Source organism: Tupaia chinensis, unplaced genomic scaffold, assembly GCF_000334495.1.
Source record: "Tupaia chinensis unplaced genomic scaffold, TupChi_1.0 Scaffold146907_1, whole genome shotgun sequence".
Classification (NCBI taxonomy): Eukaryota; Metazoa; Chordata; class Mammalia; order Scandentia; family Tupaiidae; genus Tupaia; species Tupaia belangeri.
The window spans coordinates 3,680,220-3,703,639 of NW_006206760.1; the positions used below are offsets into that span (position 1 = coordinate 3,680,220).

General features: G+C 39.5%; 1 pseudogene; it reads right to left on the reverse strand.

Annotated features, from left to right (window-relative positions):
- Positions 1–1,609: 1,609 nt before the first annotated feature.
- LOC114006297 (synaptojanin-2-binding protein pseudogene) lies at positions 1,610–1,906 on the reverse strand (annotated as a pseudogene).
- Positions 1,907–23,420: the final 21,514 nt, after the last annotated feature.

The following is a 23,420-nucleotide window of genomic DNA, read 5'->3' on the forward strand; positions in this document are numbered from 1 at the left end:
GAGCTGAGAATAAACTTGTAGAAAATGCAATTCAGCTATTATTGATTGGTTAACCTTTAAAATAACCTCTTGTCTTAAAGTTCTGATTTTTTTTTCCTTTTCTTTGCTAGGGAATGTCTAACAAGCTAGGTAAAAGGGCAGAGAAACAAATAATGCTAGTCTCGGAAGATGCTTTTAGACTAAATTTGTTTGCAATTGGGCCTAGTATTGTTCTAATATGCTTAATGTGCTCGGATTGTATCTAGGAAAAATATGTTAATATTTGTCTTTATAATTCTTAAGAGTTTACAGAATAGTTGGAAAGTTAAACTTGTTAATGTTTTAGGAAGAGAACAATTAATGGGAATATAATCAAAAGCTATACTGCTTAGATTTGAGAAAGGGAGTTGTGAGCTTTGTATTCAGAGAATGATTCATGAAAAGAGAAACCCAAGTTGAGCCTTGAAAAATATTTTCAGTAAATATGTATAATAATGGGAGATACAAAAAAATGCAAGGCTTAGAGGTGATTTTTAATCATCTTTAATAAAAGATGTTTCTTCCAGAAAAGTGAGCGAAGAGGTGTGTACATGTTGGTTTATAGACTTTTGCTTACATCCATTCAAGTAAAGCTTGGTAGGGGATTTATGATAATTGTTGTTATCATTTAACTGGAATATTAAGCAATAGTTAAAATGATAATAAAGACCTTTATGTATTGAGTGAAAATAACAATTGAAAGGTAAACATAAAAAATACAAACTTTATTTTTCAACATAAGCTTGATCAAATTCAAGACATTTTTATCAGATATACTACAGGGCATTTAGACCATCACTAAAGAACTGAGAGTTCTAGGGATTTAATCATGCCAGTGTACCCTGTTTTACATTATTAACTAAAGAAAAGCTAAACTAAAGAAGTTTGGGGATCCTCTTTTAAGCCTTGCTCCACTGTTTCCAGTACATATCCTGTACAACTGTATCTTCAAGTTCTTCCCTTAAGATCTCCTTTAGGTCAGAAATCTAGAAACCAGAGCAACTTTCCCACCTCTTCAATTCTCCATTAGGCATTATTATAATATGACTATGTATATATATATATATATATGTGTGTGTGTGTGTGTGTATTTTTTCTTTTAAAAAACTAAAAGTGTTCTTCTTGTTCTCCTTTGTCTGATATAGGCACCCAGATGTGGAGTGAGAATTAAAGGCCACAAAATCTTCTCAAGGAAGATTATCAAAAAGAAAAATCCTCTCCTCCTCCCATATACCATAGCTGGCTTTTAAGGTATGCCAGCTAAGGGGAAAAAAAAATGTGTGGCCCACGGTAACAGGAAGACTGGACCTTTCCCTCTTTGGGTGGTAGCTGAATTTCTATTAGCAGTCTTGGTAAAATAGATCATTCCTTATTTGTTTGTTGTAAGTCAGTCTTTTCTTCACTTTTCCTTCAAACAAATCTCCCATTAGAATAGGAAGATTTAGAGATCCCAACAGCAGGGTTCTGGATAGGGGTCAGTCACTTTAAATCCCATGTTGGCTATGCAGAGAGGGAACGATACAGGAGAATGGCAGGGGAAGAGGGTGGGACAAATGTATCTTCATGGGATGCACTAGAAGAAAACAAGCTTTCAGAGTTGCTTCCAGTATGTCATGAAGACCCAGGCTGCCAACATGATGAGGGCAAACAATGGCAGCAATACCATTGCTATGGGAATACCACGTGGCTCCCCTTCTCCTCCAGGTTCTAGAGGTCCATTCTGCACCTGTAACCTGGCCGCACTCTCAGGGACACAGTAGCCTCCATTATGAAGAGGTCTACAGCATCTCCGTGCAACAGGTTCTTTAGTTCTTGGGCAGTGACCCGAGGGTCCTCTGGTAAGACTGATCTTTTCCTCAGTGACCACATAATCGACCCTCCCATTCATGTTTTACCGGTGGCCTGGCTTCCTACTCAGATCAGCTAGGGGTCCGCACAGGTGATAGAGAATCCATCTGACCGCTGCGTCCAAAGCACAACACTTCCGGTTTCAGCTTCCTCCAAACCGGAAGAGGAAGCCAGCAGTCTCTCTGAACAGCTTCTACTAAAGCGTCTGCCAACTTTCTTAAAACACTCCCGTGATGTGCAGATGTTATCGTTCTTTGACCCAGAAAGTCGGTGAAGCAAAATGCTTCCAGTATACCCCCAAATTGTTACCCTGGCCTTTGTTTTGGACAGGTGCACTTTTGCTTTGACTGTACTTTATCTTTAGGATCACATTGGTAAAGTCATGCATCATCTCCTGTGACAATTCTTCAAAAAAAAAGTCTTCAGGATCTTGATCTCACTTGTTAAAAATTTCCATCGAGAGCTTTGCTCTCATCCACAGTTGCTCAGGGTGTAACAATATTGGCATCCCCTGAGCAGAGCTTTAACTTTTCAGTCAGAGTGGTGTGCGTTGAACCAATTGAGATGGTGTGACTATTGCTTCTGCTAATTGACAGTCGTCAATGAGGTCACAAACAATATCATTTTTCCCCACAAATTAATGTAGATGTTTACCACTGTGGGCATCATATTCAACATCTTTTTTTCCTGCTTAAGATGGGTTATTCGTTGATAAACTGCTGATATCTTTGGGAAAGTATCGCCATAATCTTTTCACAAAGCAACAGCTGTTTCACCATTCTTCCACTCAAATTTCACCATGTTAATGTTTGTCCTTGCTTCGCTATTAGCAGAATTCTAAATGTTGCTCTAATAGCAACTTTTCCCGAATTGATATGTTATCTTTCTTAGTGCCTCAAACTACTAGGTCTTATTCAGGCACATTATAACAAGTTATTTTGAGTTTATTTTGATGCAAAGAAAATTTTTGAAATACATACAAAACTTTTTCACCTTACACACTTGCCATGAACCTTTTGAAAAGCCCTAGTACCTACACAATGAGTTAGATGGTTCACAGACATAATGAAAGTTTTTATTTTTGTTTGTTTTTTTGGCATGGTCTCACTTTGTGATCCTTCTGCCTCAACTTCCCAAATGGGACCATAGACATATGCCACTATACCTGGCTCTTTCAGTTAAGATCTTAGTATGTCACTCAGGCCAACCTCACACTCTTGATACTCCTGCTTAGCACAATCTCCACACCAACCTTCTGATTGGACCAGAATTGAACCCAGGTCTCTCATGTGATCTCTCAGCCTGTGGAGCACAGACTTTGTAGCACATACCATCATGGCTGGATCTTGAAAGATTTTTTTTCTTCTTATTCTTAGAAGTAAGAAGAAAACAGAGAAGAAAAAGAAAAAGTTGGATAAGTATCAAGGAATGAACAAAAAAGTTAAGTCCAAGAAAAATGATGGGTTGAACCAGAGACATGATAAGGATCAGTAAAGAATGTGCTGTAGAGCATAAGAGCAAAAGGAATTCTTAAAGTGAAAAAGTGATCTGGAGTTTAGATGCTTTTGAAAGGTAGGACAACAACACTGAGAACAGACGTGTCAGTGGTATATTTAGAATGGAAGGCCAGTTACCCCCATAGTTGACAGAATGTGAGGAAGTAAACAAGAGTATATAGTGCACTTTCTCAGAAACCTGAGGTAAAAGAAGAAAGCTAACACAATAGCTGGGGAAAGCATAGTTTCAAGAGAGGAAATGTTTTTAGTTAGTTTTTATTTTAATTTTCTTTTAAATTTTTGCCATAGAGTGAGAGAGAGTGAGAGAGACAGAGAGAGAGAGAAAGTCACTCCCCAGGGGGAATGACTGACTCCAATTCATTTTCCTCTAAAGATTTTGGGCACACATACACATGCACCCAGAATATTTTTCAAGCCATGATTCTGAAACTCAAACCACATAGCTGGCCATGTAAGATTGAACACTTTAATCACCACACCACTTACTGGCTGTTTTAATTTGTTTTATTGTTGTATAATACATTTTCTCCTTTTTTAGGTTTTTGCCATAGGATGTGTTCAATCACTAGAGAGAGACAGAGAAATAAGAAATCACCTCTTAAGGGGATGGTCATGGTGCAATCCCTTCTCCTGCATTCTCCTTGCAGAATACTGAGCACACATGCACACACATCCAGCACGATTTTTAAGCCACTGGGTTTGAGACTTGGACCATAGTCAGCCATGTGGGAGTCCAGAGCCTTAACCACCATACTACTTGCTGGCTAAATCTTTTTTTCTTTTTAATTGAGGGTTAAAAAAATTTGAAAAGTTATTTGAGGAATATTTAGAGATTTAACTAAAAAAAAACTTGTTTGTTCTATAAGAAAGAGATATCACAAGCATGTGCTTATATGGCTGGTATGTACAGGGAGTAACCCTGAGAGCTTTCCACGCGGGTCCAGTTGAGTTATTGCTGAACCACAATCTGCCTTGAGGGACTAAAAAAATTTTTTTACATTTTTAATTATTATTATTTTTTTTTACCATAGGGTGTATGCGCTCACTGGAGAGATAAAGAGACAGAGACAGTGAGAGGGAAAGTGAGAAGGCACTCCCCATGGGGGACGGCCACACCACAATCCCATCTCCTCCATTCTCCACCTGGAATCCTGGGTTCACAAGCACAAACGCCTGGCATGACTTCAAACCACCAGGTCTGGGACTCAAACCACATAGACAGCCATGTGGAAGTCCAATGATATAACTGGTATGCCATCTGCTGGCCCTAGGATTTATTTATTTATTTATTTTTAATTCAAAAGAAGAAAAGACATAAAAGGCCCTGAAAGTGGAATTCAAATATCTGGTAATTGGTGTGAGAAATAGAGTTCTTGCTGCCCTAGAGTGCAGAAGAGGACCAATGAGATCCTGCCAAGGCAGCAGGTGCGTTGTCATAGGACGTGTGCAAACTAAGACTGGTGACAGCTTGTTAGGGACAGCGTAGAGGGAATTCCCAGTTAGGCAGAAAATTCAACTACATCAACACCAATCTCTCTTCTACCTCGAGGATGATGTGGTTCTTTTCCAGTAATTCCTGGGGAGATTCAGCAAACCTTTTATCCTCATTTGAAAAAATTGGTGCCCTAAATTCAGAAAGGCAAATTGTGCTGCATGAAGCATTTGAATAGTTTTGGGTTGATGTGTCATGGGAACTATCTGTCACATCTAGTTACAAAAAACATGTGATGCATTAAATTTAATCAAGGCAATATGTCAGCTTCTGCCTGAGGACTTTGCTAATGATGATATGTTATTTTTCTCTTTGAAGCCATCTGACAAATCTTGGGATCATAGAATGATATTTGCTAGTTGTACCTTCATGCTCCAAAGTAAATTCTTATTTTCATACTTGCCTTCTCTCATGTACAAAATATGAAAACATTTGAGAGATGAATTGCAGCAAGATTTATTAATAGAATGATTCTAGCAAAGATTTGAGAGAGGTTCACAACAGAAATCATTAAGAATATACTGGGCAACTTCAGAAATGCATTTTTTTTTCATGAACAACTTTAGAATGTGAGATTGCTGATGCAACATTATAAAAGTTTAAAGCATTTAAAAAAAAAGATAAATCACCCTAAATCTCTAGCAAAAGCATTTCAATGCATTTGATAAAGTAGAATTATTACCCCCAAATTCAAGTTTTATAACTGGGTGACCCCAAATATCAGAATTTGTTACATTACAAGGGAGGACATCTTATGTGCCCACATTTATTTTATGTGTTGGTGTACCTGGGTGTATGTGTGAACTGTAAGGAGGTAAGTACGTTTAAATGAGGTCATTTAGATGGGCTGTCATCCAAATAACTGGTGTCTTTATAAGAGTTCTTTATAAGAGGATATCAACACACACAATGGGAAAACCATTTGCAGACAAAGGAAGGAGATGACCATTTACAAGCTAAGGAGAAAAATCTCAGAATGAGACTGTGGGATAGATATGCACACATACATTGTCATTTTACCTCCAAACCAGCCCCCTGTGATCAATTTCTGGCCAAAACTGACCTCACAGGAACTACCCCTCCTTTTCCCCCTAAGGAGTGACTTGAAGCTGGAACCCATGGTGGGAAGTGGTGTGAGCACACATACATGTCAAAACCCAGTCATTAAACAATGGGAAACATCATTTGTTGACTCAATATGTGGTTAAGTAAATTTTTACTCCAATGGTGTAATTATGAAACAGTATAGAGCAACCAACAGTCCCCAACCTTCCTGGCACCAGGGACAGGCCTCAGGGAAGACCCTGAATCCCTGAGTGCCTTTGTGGAACTAGGGGAGGAGATGGTCCCAGGATGGCCCAATCACATCACATCCATGTATACTCTATTTCTACCCCAACCACACTGCAATATATTGTGCAATTAAATAATCATACAACAGTAGGGTTTGCTTCTCCCCTGAGAATCCGATACCTCAACTTACCACAACTGATTTGACAGGAGGCAGAGCTCAGACACAAGGCAAGCAATTCGGGAAGAGGCTGCAAACACAAAGCCTTGCCAGCTTGCCTACTGCCTACCTTCGAAATGTGAGGTGGGTTTGTATAGGGACAATAGGCCATAGACCAGCACAGTTCCAAGTCTATACTCCTGTTACAGACAATAACCAGAACTATATACTGGAGAAGGAAAGTCTGTCAGACCCCACTAGTGACAAAGATGCTTGCTTTGATCTGATGCTTTTGACTAATTGCTGAACCATAAGTGACTGCAATAATCTCACCAACCTGCTGGTATTGATATATCCTATAAATTGTAAACAAAACAAAACAAAACAAAACAAACCATGCATTTCTCAGCTGGACCTCTGGGTAACTTCTTCAAAATTGTCAAACCTTTTGGGTGGGCCCTCTCAAGTTTGGGGCTCCCATGGCAGTACAGAAACTAACACTGCTGATATCTTGATCATGGATTTCTAGTCTCCAGAACGGTGAGGATTTCTGTTGTTTAAGCTTCCCAGTCTGGGGTGCTTTATTAAAACAGCCTAGACAACTAATACAGACAGCAACCGTATGTTAGATGTTTCAGTGTTTTTCAGCACAGAGCTTCTCAAACTTCCATGAACATAAGGATAACCTAAATGCTCTTTAAAACAGGGATTTCTCAGATTTTGATTCAGTAAGTTTCTAGTAGGGCCCTGGAATTTACATTTGCAAGCAGCTTCCAGGTGATATAGGGTTCTTAGTGGGGCACTGAGTAGTACTGCCTTTGTAAATACAAATGCCTTTCAGAAGGGTAATAAATAAATTCCATCAGTAATCCAATCACTAATTGTTAATTTTCCAGGAATTTTGTAATTCCATTGTTAAAGGCAGCCATCCTTAAAGTTGGCAATGGTGTCAGTATTTACACCACAGAAATTGGCAGAATCTTCAGACCAGGACTTTTATTACTGAACGGCCAGTTTCAAAATACTTATCGGTACACCACTGTCTTAAAGTAGATGAGTTTATTTCATTGCTTTCCAGACAATCCAAAGTGAAGAATAGCTAAGGGCATGAGCCAGTGGGAAAGACAGAAAGAGTGGAGGCCCAAAATAGCTGAAAATTTATATCAATGACTTCAAAGAACTTGAAGTCAGCAATTTTATTAGTGAGTTACTAATTCTAACACACCCTTTGAACCAAATGGGTTGAAAAAGAGCAGAAGATGGAATCTGAATCACTGTCCTGGTGTTTTCTGGCTGTTTGAGTGTTAACCTTTAGGAAGAAGTATTTCTTTTTCATGCAAGATGTAATTGGACAGAATAATTTGGGCTGCTTCATACATTTGGAGGTTGTACATTTCCAATTGCAATAACCTAATGAAGTACCTAATGCCATACTTCAAATACCCACACATTTAAAGATACTTTTTTTTTTTTTTTTGAGGCTTAGATTTGCTGATTATGTAAATGTCTGGGCTGATGGGAGTCTGGGCTTTCTCCTAATTATCTCTCAGGGGACTGGGGAGGTTAAAGGACATTGTGTACTAACAGAGATCTACACATTTTACCACGTTATACAAATGCAAGTTCAAATAAATACCAGTTTGTCATTTGGGGGTTTTGGCTGGAGGACTAGTAGGGGAAATTTAGGGGCAGTGATTCCTATGGTTCTGTATTGGTTAATGTGATTAGTCTTGACATATTTTCCTATACCTGTAAGAAAGACCTTAGCTTTCGTGGCTTAATTTAGTGGAAGAATTCTACAGAATTTTTTTTTTCCCTGAAGACTGTGTTCATGTTTCTGTGTGTCATTATTTGTATTAACCCCTTTTAAAGAAGTTTATTCATTTATATTTTTTCTGAGCTGAAAGCACATGCACGAAAAAGGGAAAGAGAGAGAGAAAGAGAGAAAGAGAGAGAGAGAGAGAGCCCTCAATAAGATCTTGCCGACTCACCTCAACCTTCAGCTAGCCCCAGACCATGGGCATGCAGGTGTGCCTGGATTATTCAGAGAGGTCTCTACACTTGACCTTGGAGCCTTTTTGTGTCAGATTGCCTTGCAGAGCATTGTGTTCTACCTCTGTGCCACCAAATTTCTTCTTTATTTATTTATTCATTCAGTATTCACTAAATTTCTCTTATGTGATAGCCTTAAGTTAGTTGTCAGAGATGGATAATGAGTCATGCAAATGTATTTCCTATTCACCGGATGATTACAAGCCTAGAAAAAGTGAAGATTAAATTACATTGGAAAACACTTACAGCATTTTATTGCAAAAATACTGATATTGTCTCATAAAATTTTCTGACACCCTCTTACCCTCATCACAAAAAATACAGCTTCTTAAAGAAGGTGTTATTATTTAAAACAAGACAGTGAGATGATTAGTTTGGGGGTGTGTCGTATGATGCAGAATAATTATATGTATTAGACTAATTGTAGTAACTGTGTAGGCACTATAATTAGTCTTGTTTAAATGTAAACTAGAGAGTATCTCTTTGTTCAAAGACCAGACTAAGCCTCCCTCTTCATGTGTGGGGGAGAGTGGAAAATCACAGGAGTTACCTGGAAAATGAATATTCCAGAAGAGTCTAGACAAAGCAATCTGAACACTTGAGTAATTTTGGTTTGAATAATGTATGAGGGGCTCTTGAAAAAGTTCATGGAAAATGTGTATTATAAAAACACTATGCATAGGTGAGAATCATATCATTACACTGAGCTCTTCCTCATCACCCTATCTCCCTGAGACCCAACTGGGCCCTCTGAACATCTTGTGACCAGCTCCATCTCTTGGAATTGGCTGGTGATGGCCAGGACCACTCCAGAGGTAGGCATACCATCCCCCTGCCACATTAACATCCTGAGGTTGGGGCACTCACCTTTGCTTGTCTTTTATTTATTTATTTTTTTGGAGAGATTTTCACTGTAGGGCGCGTGCGCTCGCCAGACAGACAGAGAGAGACATAGAGACAGAAAGCGAGAAATCACCCCCCAGGGGGGATGGTCACGCCGCAATCCCTTCTCCTCCATTCTCCTCTCGGGATCTTGGGCACGCGCGCACACGCGCCCGGCGTGAGTTTTAAGCCACCGGGTCCGGGACACGAACCGTGGTCGACTACGTGGGAATCCAGCGACATAGCCATTACGCTAACTGCTGTTTCCCACCCTTGCTTGTCTTTTAAGAAAAATATTTGCATTAGTGGAAGGCACTTTTTTCAAATAAAATCTAATATGAAGCCTAAATATATGAAATACATTCAACCAGAAGTATATTCGTAAAAATATAGCATATGTTGAATGTTAAGACATTTATTTAAATGATTAGAAAACAAACATTTTAAACTCTTATTAGGAGAAACAGCTGTAATCTTATACCAACCTTAACCTTCAAGTCATTTCAATAGTTCTGTTTTGGGGGCTGGCTCTGTGATACAGCTTTGATATGTTGCTCAAGAGAAGCCAGCTCCCACGTGGTTACTGCTGTTCAAATTCCTGAGGGCTGGGAGGTGGTTGGTAATCCTGTAGTTCTCTTGGGAAAAGAATGAGTATCCAAGATCCCACAGGATGGAGGACTGGGGAAGGGGATTGTTCCATGACTGGACCTTGTGGAGGGTGCGTCTCTCTCTCTCTCTCCTTTTCTTTCTCTCTCACTTTCATGTATGCATGCATGCTTCACATCATAAATAAGGAAAGCAAAACGTTTTAAAAATTATTTTTGTTTTAGTTTAACAGTGTTTAGAAAGGTCGAGTTTCTTACAGATTAAACAGTTGCCAGTGGATGCCAATTTTTAACACACTCTTTGCAATGTTATTATATTTTTTTATTAAATTACTAAAAATGTTGGGAAAGAAGTAAAGATATAGTTTAAATTCAAAATTGAGTTACCAATTTCTATTTCCAGCCTAGCTTATTTTATCTGGTAGAATATGTCCTCTGGGTTAATGCATGTTGTTGAAAATGAAGGGTCTCCTTTTTTTTTTTTTTTTTTGGGAGAGATTTTCGCTATAGGGCGCGTGCGCTCGCCAGACAGACAGAGAGAAACATAGAGACAGAAAGTGAGAAATCACCCCCCAGGGGGCATGGCCACGCCACAATCCCTTCTCCTTCATTCTTCTCTCGGGGTCTTGGGCATGCACGCACATGCGCCTGGCATGAGTTTTAAGCCACCGGGTCCGGGACAGGAACCGTGGTCAACTCTGGGGAAGTCCAGCGACATAGCCATTACGCTAACTGCTGGTTCCCGAAATGGAGGGTCTCCTTTTTTAAAGCTGACTACTATTCTATCACATATATGTACACCATGATTTCTTTATTCGTTTATACACTGGTGGCATTTAGGTTGCTTCCATATCTTACTTATTATTAATAAAGCTGACATGCTCTCACTCACATGGTTAAGCTAATAAAGTCAAATATGTAAAAGCAGAGAGCAGAAGGATGGTTACTAGAGATTGGGGGGGTAGGGAAATGGGAAGATGCTGGTCAAAGGTTATAGACTTGTTACTAGTTCTGAAGATCTTGTGGGCAGCAAGGCGACTATAATTGATAATAATGTGTCTTGAAATTTGCTGAGACAGTACTCAAGTGTACTCATCGCATACACAGAGTAACTGTATGAACTGGATATGTTAATTATCCTTGATTACTGCAGGGTCAGCAGGTGGCATAGTGGTTAAGGTGCTGAATTCCCACCTGGCTCACTGCAGGTCAAATCCTGGACCTGGTGGCTTGAAACTCCTGCTGGGTGCATGTTTGTGCATGCCAAAATCCTAAGAGGAGAATGGATGAGAAGGGATTGTGGTGTGGTCAATCCCCCTGGGGAGTGGTTTCTCACTTTCCTTCTCCTGTCTCTGTCTTTCTGGTGAGTGCACGCACCCTGTAGCAAAAATTTCTTTCTTACAAAAAATTATCTTGATTATCGTGACCATTTCATAATATATGCACACTAAAACATCACATTGTACAATTTTTACTTATTGATTATACCTCAATGAACCTGAAAAATAGGTAAACTTCCAGCCTATCTTCTAACATTACTTATAGTGCTTTTTCTTTTTTTTAAGAATTTGTATACATGCCAGAGCAAGAGAGAAAGAGAGAAAAGGAGAGAGAGAGTGAGAGAGCACCTTCTAGGTGTAATGACTATGCTGCAATCCCTTCTCCTCCATTTCACCTCCTGGGATTTTAGGCATGCATATGCAGGCTCCGGGTGTGGTTTTCAATCCACAAGTTTCAAGACTTGAGTGTGTAGTCAGCAGTGTGGAAACCAGCAGCATTAAGCACCACACCACACGGTGGGGCCTGTTCATATTGTTTTTATGAAGAACTTCTATGAGGAGACTTAAAAAAACTCATAGAAAAATGAAATAAAGATATGAATTTGTTGCAAAAAACTCTTTGAAATCTATGCATAATTTTTATAAGAAACATTTTATACCCATTTTTGAACCCCCCCATACAACTCAATAAGACAATATCACGCAAACAACAGAAAAATGGGCAGTTATCATTGAAGTAATCCTATATGATCAATAAACACAGGAACACACGCTCAGTATCACTAGCCATTAGGAAGATATTTACAGATGTAGAATTCTGTTTCTGTGTACATATTCTTCAAAAATTATTAACCATGGGTGCACATGTTCAAGATGTTTATTTCGTAGTTGACTGTAGCAGTTATAAATCAAAATAACCCAGATTCCACAAAGAAAAGGAAGCACTACATGTGAGACAGTACTGTAGAGCCTGTGAAGAGAATAACCTAGATCTCTATGTAAAAACATGGATATTTTGGGACCAGCAGATGATGTAATGGTTATGTCGTTGGACTCTCACGTAGTCAACCTCAGTTCAAGTCCCAGAATCGGTGGCTTGAAACTCATGCAGGGCGTGTATGTGTGTGCATGTCCAAGATCCTGAGAGGAGAGTAGAGGAGAAGGTATTGCAGTGTGACCATCCCCCTGGGGAGGGGGGGTGATTTCTCACTTTCTGTCTCTGTCTCTTCAGTAAGCGAACGTTCCCTGTAGCAAAAATCTCAAAAAAAAAGGTAATTTTTTTGAAGTATACTGTTGAAAGACAAAAGACTCCCTTTTCAGAACAGCTAAGTATAACAGTGTTTATATACATGGTAAAACACAAAATGGTGATACTGTATAATATTCATGGCTTTTGAATTTCAATTTTTTTCACCTCAAAGCTATATTTTATGCTCATATTTGGTTATATGAATGGCAGGGATAGCTGTCGCATCATTCTCTGCAGTCATTTAGTATTTTATAAAGCGTTAAAATGAGAAAGCAAAGTTAATCAGATAATTATAGACTATATTACCATATGTGGAGAATGAGAAACTTCTGACGAAGTTTATAACGTGCAATAAATGTGATGAAAGATTGTGATAAAAGTTGTGCCTGAGTCTTGTTGCCATGTGAAAGAACAAGGGGTTTGCTCACTACTGGAGTGTCCTTTCATGCTCATTTTATAAGTGGAGGTCTTCTGGATCTGAATTAGAAAAGATGAAAAACAAAAACTTTACAGAACATAGTCACCCTAAGTCAATGCACTATGCATGAGAAATTACTGTTTCTGCATAGAAATGGCAGAAATAGCTTTATTCTAAAATCTGCTATACATGTGTTAACTTGGCAAGACAATCCATGTTTTCAGAGATTTTTGCATCTTTCAGTCTAAGATACAATTTTTCCAAATTTCAGTGTTTGTAAAATCAGGATGTATTCTTATATGCATTTTCTTTCGTTCTCAAAAAATCACATGGAATTGTGTGTTATAGGTTAACTGGGCACCTCGGTCTTAGCAACTCCAACATAGAAGTCCAGATTTCCTCTGGATCCTGTTTCTCCCCAACTCTTCCCTATGTAAGGGACAGAAAGATTACTTGGGTGCTCAGTTGGGAAACTTGAAGTCATTCTTGATTTCTTGCTCTCTCTCTCTCTTTTTTTCCCCTCTATGTCTACTTCATCTCTGAGCTCTCCTGCTACACTAATCCCATCCTTTTCCCTTTTTTCCCACTCTCTGCTAAGATGCTGCCATCCTAGGCTTTGCTGTGACTCCTGAGAGTCTTCCGTCCTTTTACTCTAAGCCCTTTTCAGCATCCATTCTTTCTTTCTTTTTTTTTTTTTTTTGGAGAGGTTTTTGCTATAAGGCATGTGCGCTCGCCAGACAGACAGAGAGAGACAGAGAGACAGAAAGCGAGCAATCGCCCCCCAGGGCGGATGGCCACCCCACAATCCCTTCTCCTCCGTTCTCCTCTCAGGATCTTGGGCACGCACGCACATGCGCCTGGCGTGAGTTTAAGCCACCGGGTCCGGGACTCAACCACTGTCGACTACGTGGGAGTCCAGCGACATAGCCATTACACTAACTGCTGGTTCCTCAGCATCCATTCTTGAAGTGTGCTCTTACAAATAATTTAGGCAGGTAGACGATACTATGTGCTTATGTAACAAAATGATTAAAAATAATAAAATTATAAAATGACAAAATTATACAAATAAATAACATACAATAATAAATAACATACAATAATAAATAAAACACATTCTCACCACCCAGCATGAAAAGATGAGCACTACCGGCAGTGGTTTAACCCCCACATTCTCCCCTTCACTTGCCTCTCCCGGATGACATCTGTCATCCGTTTTACATGGTTTCTATTGGGACTTAGATGGAGATAACATTAAATATGTAGATGATTCTGTAAAAACAGTCTAAAATTGTTTTGTCTTTCTGCTTCCACACACTGTGCTATGTAAATTGATTTCTGTCCCGCCACTCCACTGAATAAGACATAACTTCATAGCACCTTGTTAACCACCATGGTATATATTTTCATTGTAAGATACATATTTGAGGACAATTTGGAACGCTTTTCAAAAGGTTCAGCCTGTAGTGTGGTGGTTAAAGTGACTGAATCCCACATGAATGATTGCACAGTTCAACTCTCAGACCATAAGGTCTGAAGAACAAGCTGGGTGCATGTGTATGGGTACCCCAAGTCCTGCAGGGAGGGGAAAATGGAGGAGGTTGTGGCATGTCTGTTACGCAGAGGGTGGAATGAGTGCATGTGCTCTCTGGCAAAATGGAAAAATAAGAATAATAACAGGAGAAGTACATGGGGAGGAAAATGTTCTATAGGTAGATGTACATCAGTGTGTTTTCTTTAAAATTGTTTTGCTAAAGAAATTGAGAACTGATTATTTGAGTCTCAAACCCATCTCTCCCACAAATGCTAACACACACTAAAACTTGTGTGCTCAGAGTTTATATCATAATATACTTGAGTGTATCTGTAAGACTCCAGATTGACTAAAGTGCTTCAGCCACATCGGGCCAGGTGTTCTCACTTTATTGATTTCCAGAAAGGAGTCAATTGGAATATCGATTAACTTGACAGTTCTTTACTTCCTAAGAAGCAAAAGAAATAGGGTTTAACAGCAGAATGATGAAAAATGACACTATCTTTACCTCCACGTCCTGCTGCTCAGAGATTAGAAAACGCATTACCTAGATTAGAAGACAAGTTTTCTTGAGCTAGATACCGAATATCACAAATTCTCGTAAGGTGCAAGATGGTCACAATTTGCTTCTAGCTATTGGCATTTGCATGGAGCCTGGGGAAATTTTCTAGTCCTGAACCCTATCCTGAATTGAGGGAAGTTCTTTTACCCCTGTATCAAACAGAGGTGATCTTGTGTAAGGTCGAGAGAAAGTCCTCCAAAAGAGACTCAACTGAGAAAACCAGTGACCAGCTTTCTGAGAGGCTGTGGGAATGAGCATGTTTCAGTCCTGAAGAGGGGATTTGGGTAGCACACCATAGCATCCACCACAGTCCATCCATATAATACTTGGATGCATTTGGTTTATATGGAAAGTTGATCTCATCTGGGATCAGTGCTTTCAGGAGTCTGGGTGTTTCTTTTCCTTGAGCAGCATATACAAAGCTTAGGGGGATGACCTCCAGTCCTCATCACCAATGCTGGTCTCAGGGATGGAGCTGACACCTTCATCTCCCTCTTCTACCATGTGTTCTAGATGATCCTCACCCTTGGTCTGCACTTCTCTTGTTCCAGGAGGCGTATTTTGTGAGGTGACTCAGACCTTGATATCTACTCTTCATGCCCATTTCAGCTCATGGCTGCTCTCCTCTTCCATTTTTCATTAAAACTGGGCAGGGGAGTACCAAGAAACAGTGACCTCTTGAGTGCTAAATACATTTGCCTCCATTGTGGAACAGCTTCTCTGCTCCTCCTGAGGATTATGATCTAGTCCTGCCACAAACGATGACTCTGTTTCTTTCCTGATGGTCTCCTAGCATGGACAGCTTCCAGTAAGCAGGCAGATATGGTACCTTAAAGTTTAATGGAATCCTCATTCTGTCTTCTGGTGAAGGCATTCACTTCTAAAACAGGACCTTGAGGCCCATGCAGCTTATAGTTGTGGAAATGAGAAGCACCGATGTTCTCTGGAAACTAGACCCTTCAGACACACACATGCTAATGTTGTAGGATAGGAAGCACAAATTCCCCAAAGGGGTCCCGAGAGTGATGGTGCATGAGGTCACTTCCATTTCCACTCCTTAGTTCACATACCCATGTACTCTGCCTCAGGAAACATAGCACCAGCACCTGTAACCATCATCAATGTAGTGTACATAAGGTGATCTGGAGGGTGACCTCCCATCCTTGAAAGGTATCATCCCAACTCAATGCCCCATAGGTGTCTTCAAATGGCCATTTCACTGCTTATCAGGCCCGCTGCTGCTCATTCGTATGGTTTGTGCTAGGACGAGAGCCTTTCGTTGTTGTGCATCAATGATATTGTCTGTTTGGCTGGATCATGGTATGTTGGAGGCCATATTGGTAGACTGAACAAAAGCATGTGGGTCACAGGATGCTTGTCAAAGTCACGTGAGTTTACGATAGTCATCAACACCTCACATGAGGATTCTCCTCACAATGAAACCAATCTGGAGGAAAGCAAAATAGAGACCGGGAGAGAGAACTATTTCCAATAACACTGAATACTTGATTCTTTAGTACCTGAAATAATATTTTTGGCCAAAGTTTCAGCTAAGTGAGTGTCTTTAGTCCATTTTGTACTGCAATAGCAGAATACCACAGAATGGGTCATGTATAAAGAACAGAAATTTATCTCTCATAGTTCTGAGTTGGTAAGTCCAAGTTAAAGGCTTCGGCATTCAGTATGTGGTGAGCCCCTCTTGCTGTATCCTCACATGCCAGAAGGGCAAGAGATCAAGCTAGTCAAATGTTCATGAAATCTTTTTACAAGGGCCTTTAGGGACCAGCAGTTGGCTTAATGGCTATGTCGCTGGACTTCCATGTAGTTGATTATGGTTCAAGTCCTGGAGCTGGTGGCTTAAAACTCACACCGGGCACGTGTGCATGCCTGCCCATGATCCCGAGAGGAGAATGGAGGAGAAGGGATGGCGGTTTAGCCATACCCCCTGGGGGGTGATTTCTTACTTTCTGTCTGTCTGTCTGTCTGTCTGTCTGTCTGTCTGTCTGTCTGTCTGTCTGTCTGTCTGTCTGTCTGTCTGTCTGTCTGTCTGTCTGTCTGTCTGTCTGTCTGTCTGTCTGTCTGTCTGTCTGTCTGTCTGTCTGTCTGTCTGTCTGTCTCTCTCTCTCTGTCTTTCTGGCAAAAAAACCTCTAGGGAAAATAGAAACAAAAACAAAAACAAAGACAAAAGTAAAAGGCCTTTAATCTCAATAAGGCGGAAGCAACTTTCATGCCTAATAGTCTTCTAAAGACCTCATCTTTTAATTCTATCAAATTGGCAACACTTGACTTTTGGAGGGGCTGCATTCAAAACATAGTCAATATATTCTTTTAAATCACTTTTTGAGTTGGGCTTCTATTCATCCTAATTTACATCCCAAAGAGTTTCAATGAAGCCACCAACTTGCCCTCCATGGCTATTGAAACGTTTTTAATTTCCTAAAGTTAATACCAGAAGTCAGGACTTACTCTGTTTTGAGTTGTTTCATATGTGTGCTGATTTTGAATTATCTTTCATTTGATTTTTGTTGTGATCATTTCATAGTTGAAGTCTCAGAAACAGTTATTTTCAAGTCTTTATGGGTCTTGCAATATTTCCCGATAGGCATGTGAAGTACCATTGGTCTATGAGAGATAGAAAATAGAGAGATGGAAAGCCCAACAGCTGCTACAATGCTGGCTGTCGTAAGTGCTTTGGTAATTGTCGAGGTTCATGCTCATGACAACCCTGTGAGATTGATAGTAGTTTTCTCACTCTGACACCGAGGAAGCAGGGCAAGAGAAGTTAGATGCTTTACTTTAGGTCACTCCGTTCATAAGTAGAAGAATCACAAATTTAAACTACGTGGCCCTGAATGTACTGACAGTAGGAGTCCAGAGATGTGAGAGATCAATATAGACAGCAGAGATTTAAAAAAAAAAACAACCATAAAAGTGTGAGCTAAAACTCTTCTCTGTTTCAGTATTTCATTACTTGTAGTGAAACAATGATTTGGCATCCTAAAGGCATCCTTTATATCACTTGAATCATTGCAAGCGTGTAACAAAGTTTATGTTTGCTCTTTCTCAAACTTTACACGGTGAAGTGACATTTACCAAAGGGAGATAAAAAAATATTTATTCCAAAATTATTATTCTGTGGGGCTGGCAGGTGGTGTGGTGGGTAAGGGCACTAGACTCCTAGATGGCGGACTGCAGTTCGAGTCCCGGACCTGATAGCTTGCTTTCTCACTTTCCCTCTCCATCTCTCTCTTGCTCTGTCCCACTCTGGTCAAATTAAAATAAATAAGTAAATTAAATAAAGTTAAAAAATGATTATTCGGTTACTATCTGTTTTAGTTCACTCAGGCTGCTCTCATGAAACAAGATAAAGTGAGTGGCTTATCAACAACAGAAATTTATTTTTCATTGTCTGGAGGCAGGAAAATTCAGATTGGGATGCTGGCAGATTTGATGTCTTCTTGAGGGCTCATTTTGTGGTTCACAGGTGCTATTTTTTCACTGTCTTCACCCAGTGGAAAGGGCTAATGAGATTTCTTGGAACTCTTTTGTTAAAGACATTAATCCCATTCATGAGTGCTCAACCCTTATCAACTAATCAACTCCCCCAATAATCCCCGCCTCCTTATACCATCACCTTGGAGTTTAGAATTTTTTTTTCCTGAGAAATTTCTGCTACAGGGCATGTACACGCTTTGAAGAGATAGAGACAGAGAGACAGAAAGCAAGAAATCATTCTCCTGGGGGCATGGCCACGCTGCAATCCCTTCTCTCCTCTTTGGACTTTGGACATGCATGCACATGCGCCCAGTGTGAGTTTCAAGCTGCAGGATCTGGGATTGAATTGAGGTTGGCCATGTGGGAGCCCAAGGGCTTAACAACTATACCACCTGCTGGCCCCAGAAGGTTAGGATTTTAATATATCATTTGGGGAAGGGACATAAAGTTTATATTTTATGTTTAATTTATAATTTCATGTGTAGCGGTATCCTAATTTTGCAGATCAAGAAACTGCCAAGTGACTTACCCCAGGGAACACCAACCAGTGATTATAGAAGCAAGCTTTGAACTCAACCTCAACTCCAAAGCCTGCACTGTTAGCCTCTATCCAGCCTCTCAACCTATAGTAAAGAAAACTGAGGTCCAGGAGGTTAAGTAATAGTGCCAGTGTCTTTCAGTTAAGTGGATAACTATAGCTCTTACATCAGTACATTGAAATAATTTACTTGACATATAATTCTTCCACTCAGCAGTAAGAAGAGACTTTTCATTTATCTTGCTCTTTTAATCCTTCCAGTATCTACAACAAAGTGGTTGAATGAGTGAAGGGAACTTATAATCCATTAAAAAAATTTGAAAGCAATGCAAAAATATGAAAACTAAGATTATCACTTTTTTTTTTATAGGACTCATGTGCTTGACAGAGAGAGAGAGGGACAGAGGGATAAAAAGAGAGAGAGAGGAGGGAGCAGCAGAGAGCATAACAGTTATATTACTGGACTCCCATGTGTTCGAATCCTGACCTGGTGGGTTGAAACTCATGTGAGGTGTGTGTGAGCATGTCTAAAATCCTGAGAGGAGAAGGGAGGAGAAGAGATTGCAACATGACCAGTCCCCTGAAGGGTGATTTCTCACTTTTCTTTTCTCTGTCTCTCCAGCAAGTACATGTGCCCTATAGCAAAAACAAAACAAAACAAAACAAAACAAAACAAAACAAAACAAAACAAAACACCTCTCTAAAGGGGCCAGCAGGTGGCGTGAGGGTTAGGCACTGAATTCCCACAGGGCCAACCATGGTTCAAGTTTCAGACCTGGCAGCTTGCTTTCTAGCTTTCCCTCTCTCTCTCTCTGGTCAAATTAAATAATAATATTAATAATAGCAACAACAACAAATGGAATTAAATAAATAAATAATTCTTTAAAAATAGAGAGACAAAGAGGGGAAAAAATGAGAAATCACCCTCCAGAGAGGGATTCATTCTCCTCCAGTCTCCTCTTGGGATTTTGGGCATGCACACACACATGCGTGGCATAATTTTCTAGCCTCTAGGTCTGGGACTCAAACTGGGCAGACAGCTATACATGGGATCCAGCACCTTAACCTCCACGCCACCTGCTATAACTAAGGTCATGACCTCGGGACTAAATGTTAGGGCAATTTGAAATTGTAAATTTAAAAGACTTCTTGAAATTCTAACCAGCTATGACTTCCTAGAATAAACTTCTGCCTCTCCTTAGAATTTTTCTGGATGTCACCAATAACTTTGCATTTAATTTATAATAAAAATGATTTAATAATAAAGCCAGGATTGCCACAGAGATTAAGTAAAAACCAAAGTAATTTCCAAAATAATGAAATTGCTGCTATGTTTTGAAAGATATTTTCAGGAGCCCAAAGAACTATGCAATAATTTTGAGTATTTATTTGTGAGGGCTTTCCTTTAGGCTTACCATGAACATGGGGCTTTATGTGATGTGTCTTAGATCTGCTTTTGAGATGTCAAGTCCCAGAATCAAAGATAAGCACTTCTAGATGTTCAGAGGGCATTGGTCATCTCTAATCTACCTACAAGACTGTCATAAATTGATTTCTTTGAAGGGGCTTCACCACACTGAAGTGCTTCACAGATGAGAATATACTGTGGTTATTATTCTCCATGTGGTAGAACGAAGACAGTGAATAAAAATGACAACCCAGTTATAGCCAGGTGACCACCATTCATCCTACACAGATATGTCTGAGAAATTCTTGGGCTTCAAAGGAAATTGCAGGGAGAGGGAAGTAAGCTTCCCAAGAAGGACGCATACAGTCTTAATAACTGTGTCCAAGGAGATAGGGCAACATTTGGAATGTCCATATCCAAGGAAATTTATATAGGATGGATGCGACGGGGAGTTATCCCTGGCTAAGGGGGATTCCTATAGGCAGATGGTGACCACACTCTTGTAAGAACCATATCAACAAGTGGGGTGAAGGATATGTTAAAAGTAAAATTAGATTGAGTTAGAACATAGAGAATTTTTAAAGTTTATTGTGCACACACACCCATACGCACAGAAAACAGTTTATGAAAGTAGCAAGAAGCTAGATTTATAGCAATTAAAGCACAGTATATAAAACAAGAGAAAATATTTCGATCTTTTTTAATGAATTAACTGATATATGAAGTTGTTTTTATTCAAAGAATTATTTATTTTATTTTATTTATTATTATTATGATTTAATTTGACGAGAGAGAGAGAGAGTAAAAAAGTAAGCTGCCAGGTCCAAAACTCGAACCTCAGTCAGCCATGTGGGAATCTAGCGCCTCAATCACTGTGCTACCTGCCAGCCCCTTAAACTTGTTTTTAAGGCAAGCAGAGCAGTGTACACTGATTTATTTATAACCGACTTGTTTAATTTTGCTGAGTCATGCTGACAAGGATGTAAAGTTTACATTTTATGTTTAGTGTATGAATAGAGCTAGTGTTTCAGGGAAATTGGAATGACTTAAGCTTTGGCTAAGTTGTTATCATGGTTGGCCTTGGAGTATATTTAAACAGTAACATCTATTTTTATTTTCCTTTAACAGATTGCATTCGGTCTTCTAGAAAGCACCTAGCAGAAACAGGCCAGTGGCAGGATTCCGGTTTCAGAAGTGATCAGGGTATAAATTAGGAACTGTGGTTCATATCCATCATGTAGACTGGAAACAATCCTGGTGGTACTTGCAAAGAACACTGTCATTCAGTGGACAAGAGAGAATGGGCTCTCATAATTAATGTCAAGCTCCTTTCTCAAACCTCTGGTCAAAAATTAAATCTTACTTAGAACAAATGTACTGGACTCAGGGCTTAAACTCACTGACTTTGAATGACATTCATACCTTCTTCATTTGCTATTTATCTGGTGCATGGTATTGAGATCATAAGAGTTCTTCTATGGACTAAAGCAATATGTCTACCCTGCAACTGGTTATTTGTTACATACAATTCACAACTTTTTCAGGATATTGCAAAGAACAATCTTGTCAGGAGTGCATCGTGAGATGTCTTCTCAGTTGGTTTGCTATTTTTCTAGCAAGGTGTTGCCAAGGAATAAGACTTGTTAACTATGGTGTGTGTCGAGGTTTGCTCAGCTTCCTAATGTAGTATAAAGAGCATAGCTTTAGACTTGTCTAGACCAGGGTTTGAATTATGAGTTGTCTGCTTACTGGATATGTGCCACATTCCCATCCCTTACTGTCACATCACTACATAGTCAATCATGTTTCCACCCTCGTCATGGGTTTAATATTTAATGTTTTCAAATTAAATGCAATACAAATAATTGTGAAAAGGGAAATGACTCAACAGCAGTTGTAGAAAGGCCAAGCTAACCACTTCTACAGCTCTCAGTTAATCAATGATAAAGACTTGGTGTGTGATACCCTTCTATACCCCCTTCTTGTTCAGATACACACACACATACACACACACAGACACACAACCATAGAGTGTTTCTTGTATGTATTTTTAAGTAAATAAAATCATGCTTTGCAATACGATTTTCTTCTTTACTCTTAGGACCCACTGACATCCACACCAGTGAATATAGATCTAAGTCTATTTTTACATTTTGTTTCGCACGCGTACTCACACAGATACATGATTTTATGTGAAAGGATTTCACACCTGCTTTTAGAATATTTCTTGACTTACATTTCTGTCATAACCATTATAATCATAATATAGTCACATCTGCCACAGACCCTTCCGTCTTAATGTCTCTGTCTCTAACAGCAGTTGTAGAAAGGCCAAGCTAACCACTTCTACAGCTCTCAGTTAATCAATGATAAAGACTTGGTGTGTGATACCCTTCTATACCCCCTTCTTGTTCAGATACACACACACATACACACACACAGACACACAACCATAGAGTGTTTCTTGTATGTATTTTTAAGTAAATAAAATCATGCTTTGCAATACGATTTTCTTCTTTACTCTTAGGACCCACTGACATCCACACCAGTGAATATAGATCTAAGTCTATTTTTACATTTTGTTTCGCACGCGTACTCACACAGATACATGATTTTATGTGAAAGGATTTCACACCTGCTTTTAGAATATTTCTTGACTTACATTTCTGTCATAACCATTATAATCATAATATAGTCACATCTGCCACAGACCCTTCCGTCTTAATGTCTCTGTCTCTGATCTGCTAAAAGTGGACAAGTCATGTCAGGCCCCTTTGTGTGACTTGTAAGGGGCCAAGATATTTTCTTCAAAGTCCCTCCCTTCAAATAGTCCCTGATGATCATAGACAATTTCATCTCTTGTATTTAATTCCCCACATGCCAGTTTCTAATTGTATGTACAAGGTTATTTTTAAAGATTTTTCTAAGCCCTTGATTGAAAGTATTTAAAGAACTTTCTAGGGACTTTGTAAGCTCCAGGTGAAATAAAGCCATGGAGTCTTTCATTCTAAGTTCTGCATTCAGATCTAGTCTAGGTCAAGAATGAGTGACAGCAACAACTTTAGCACCCCT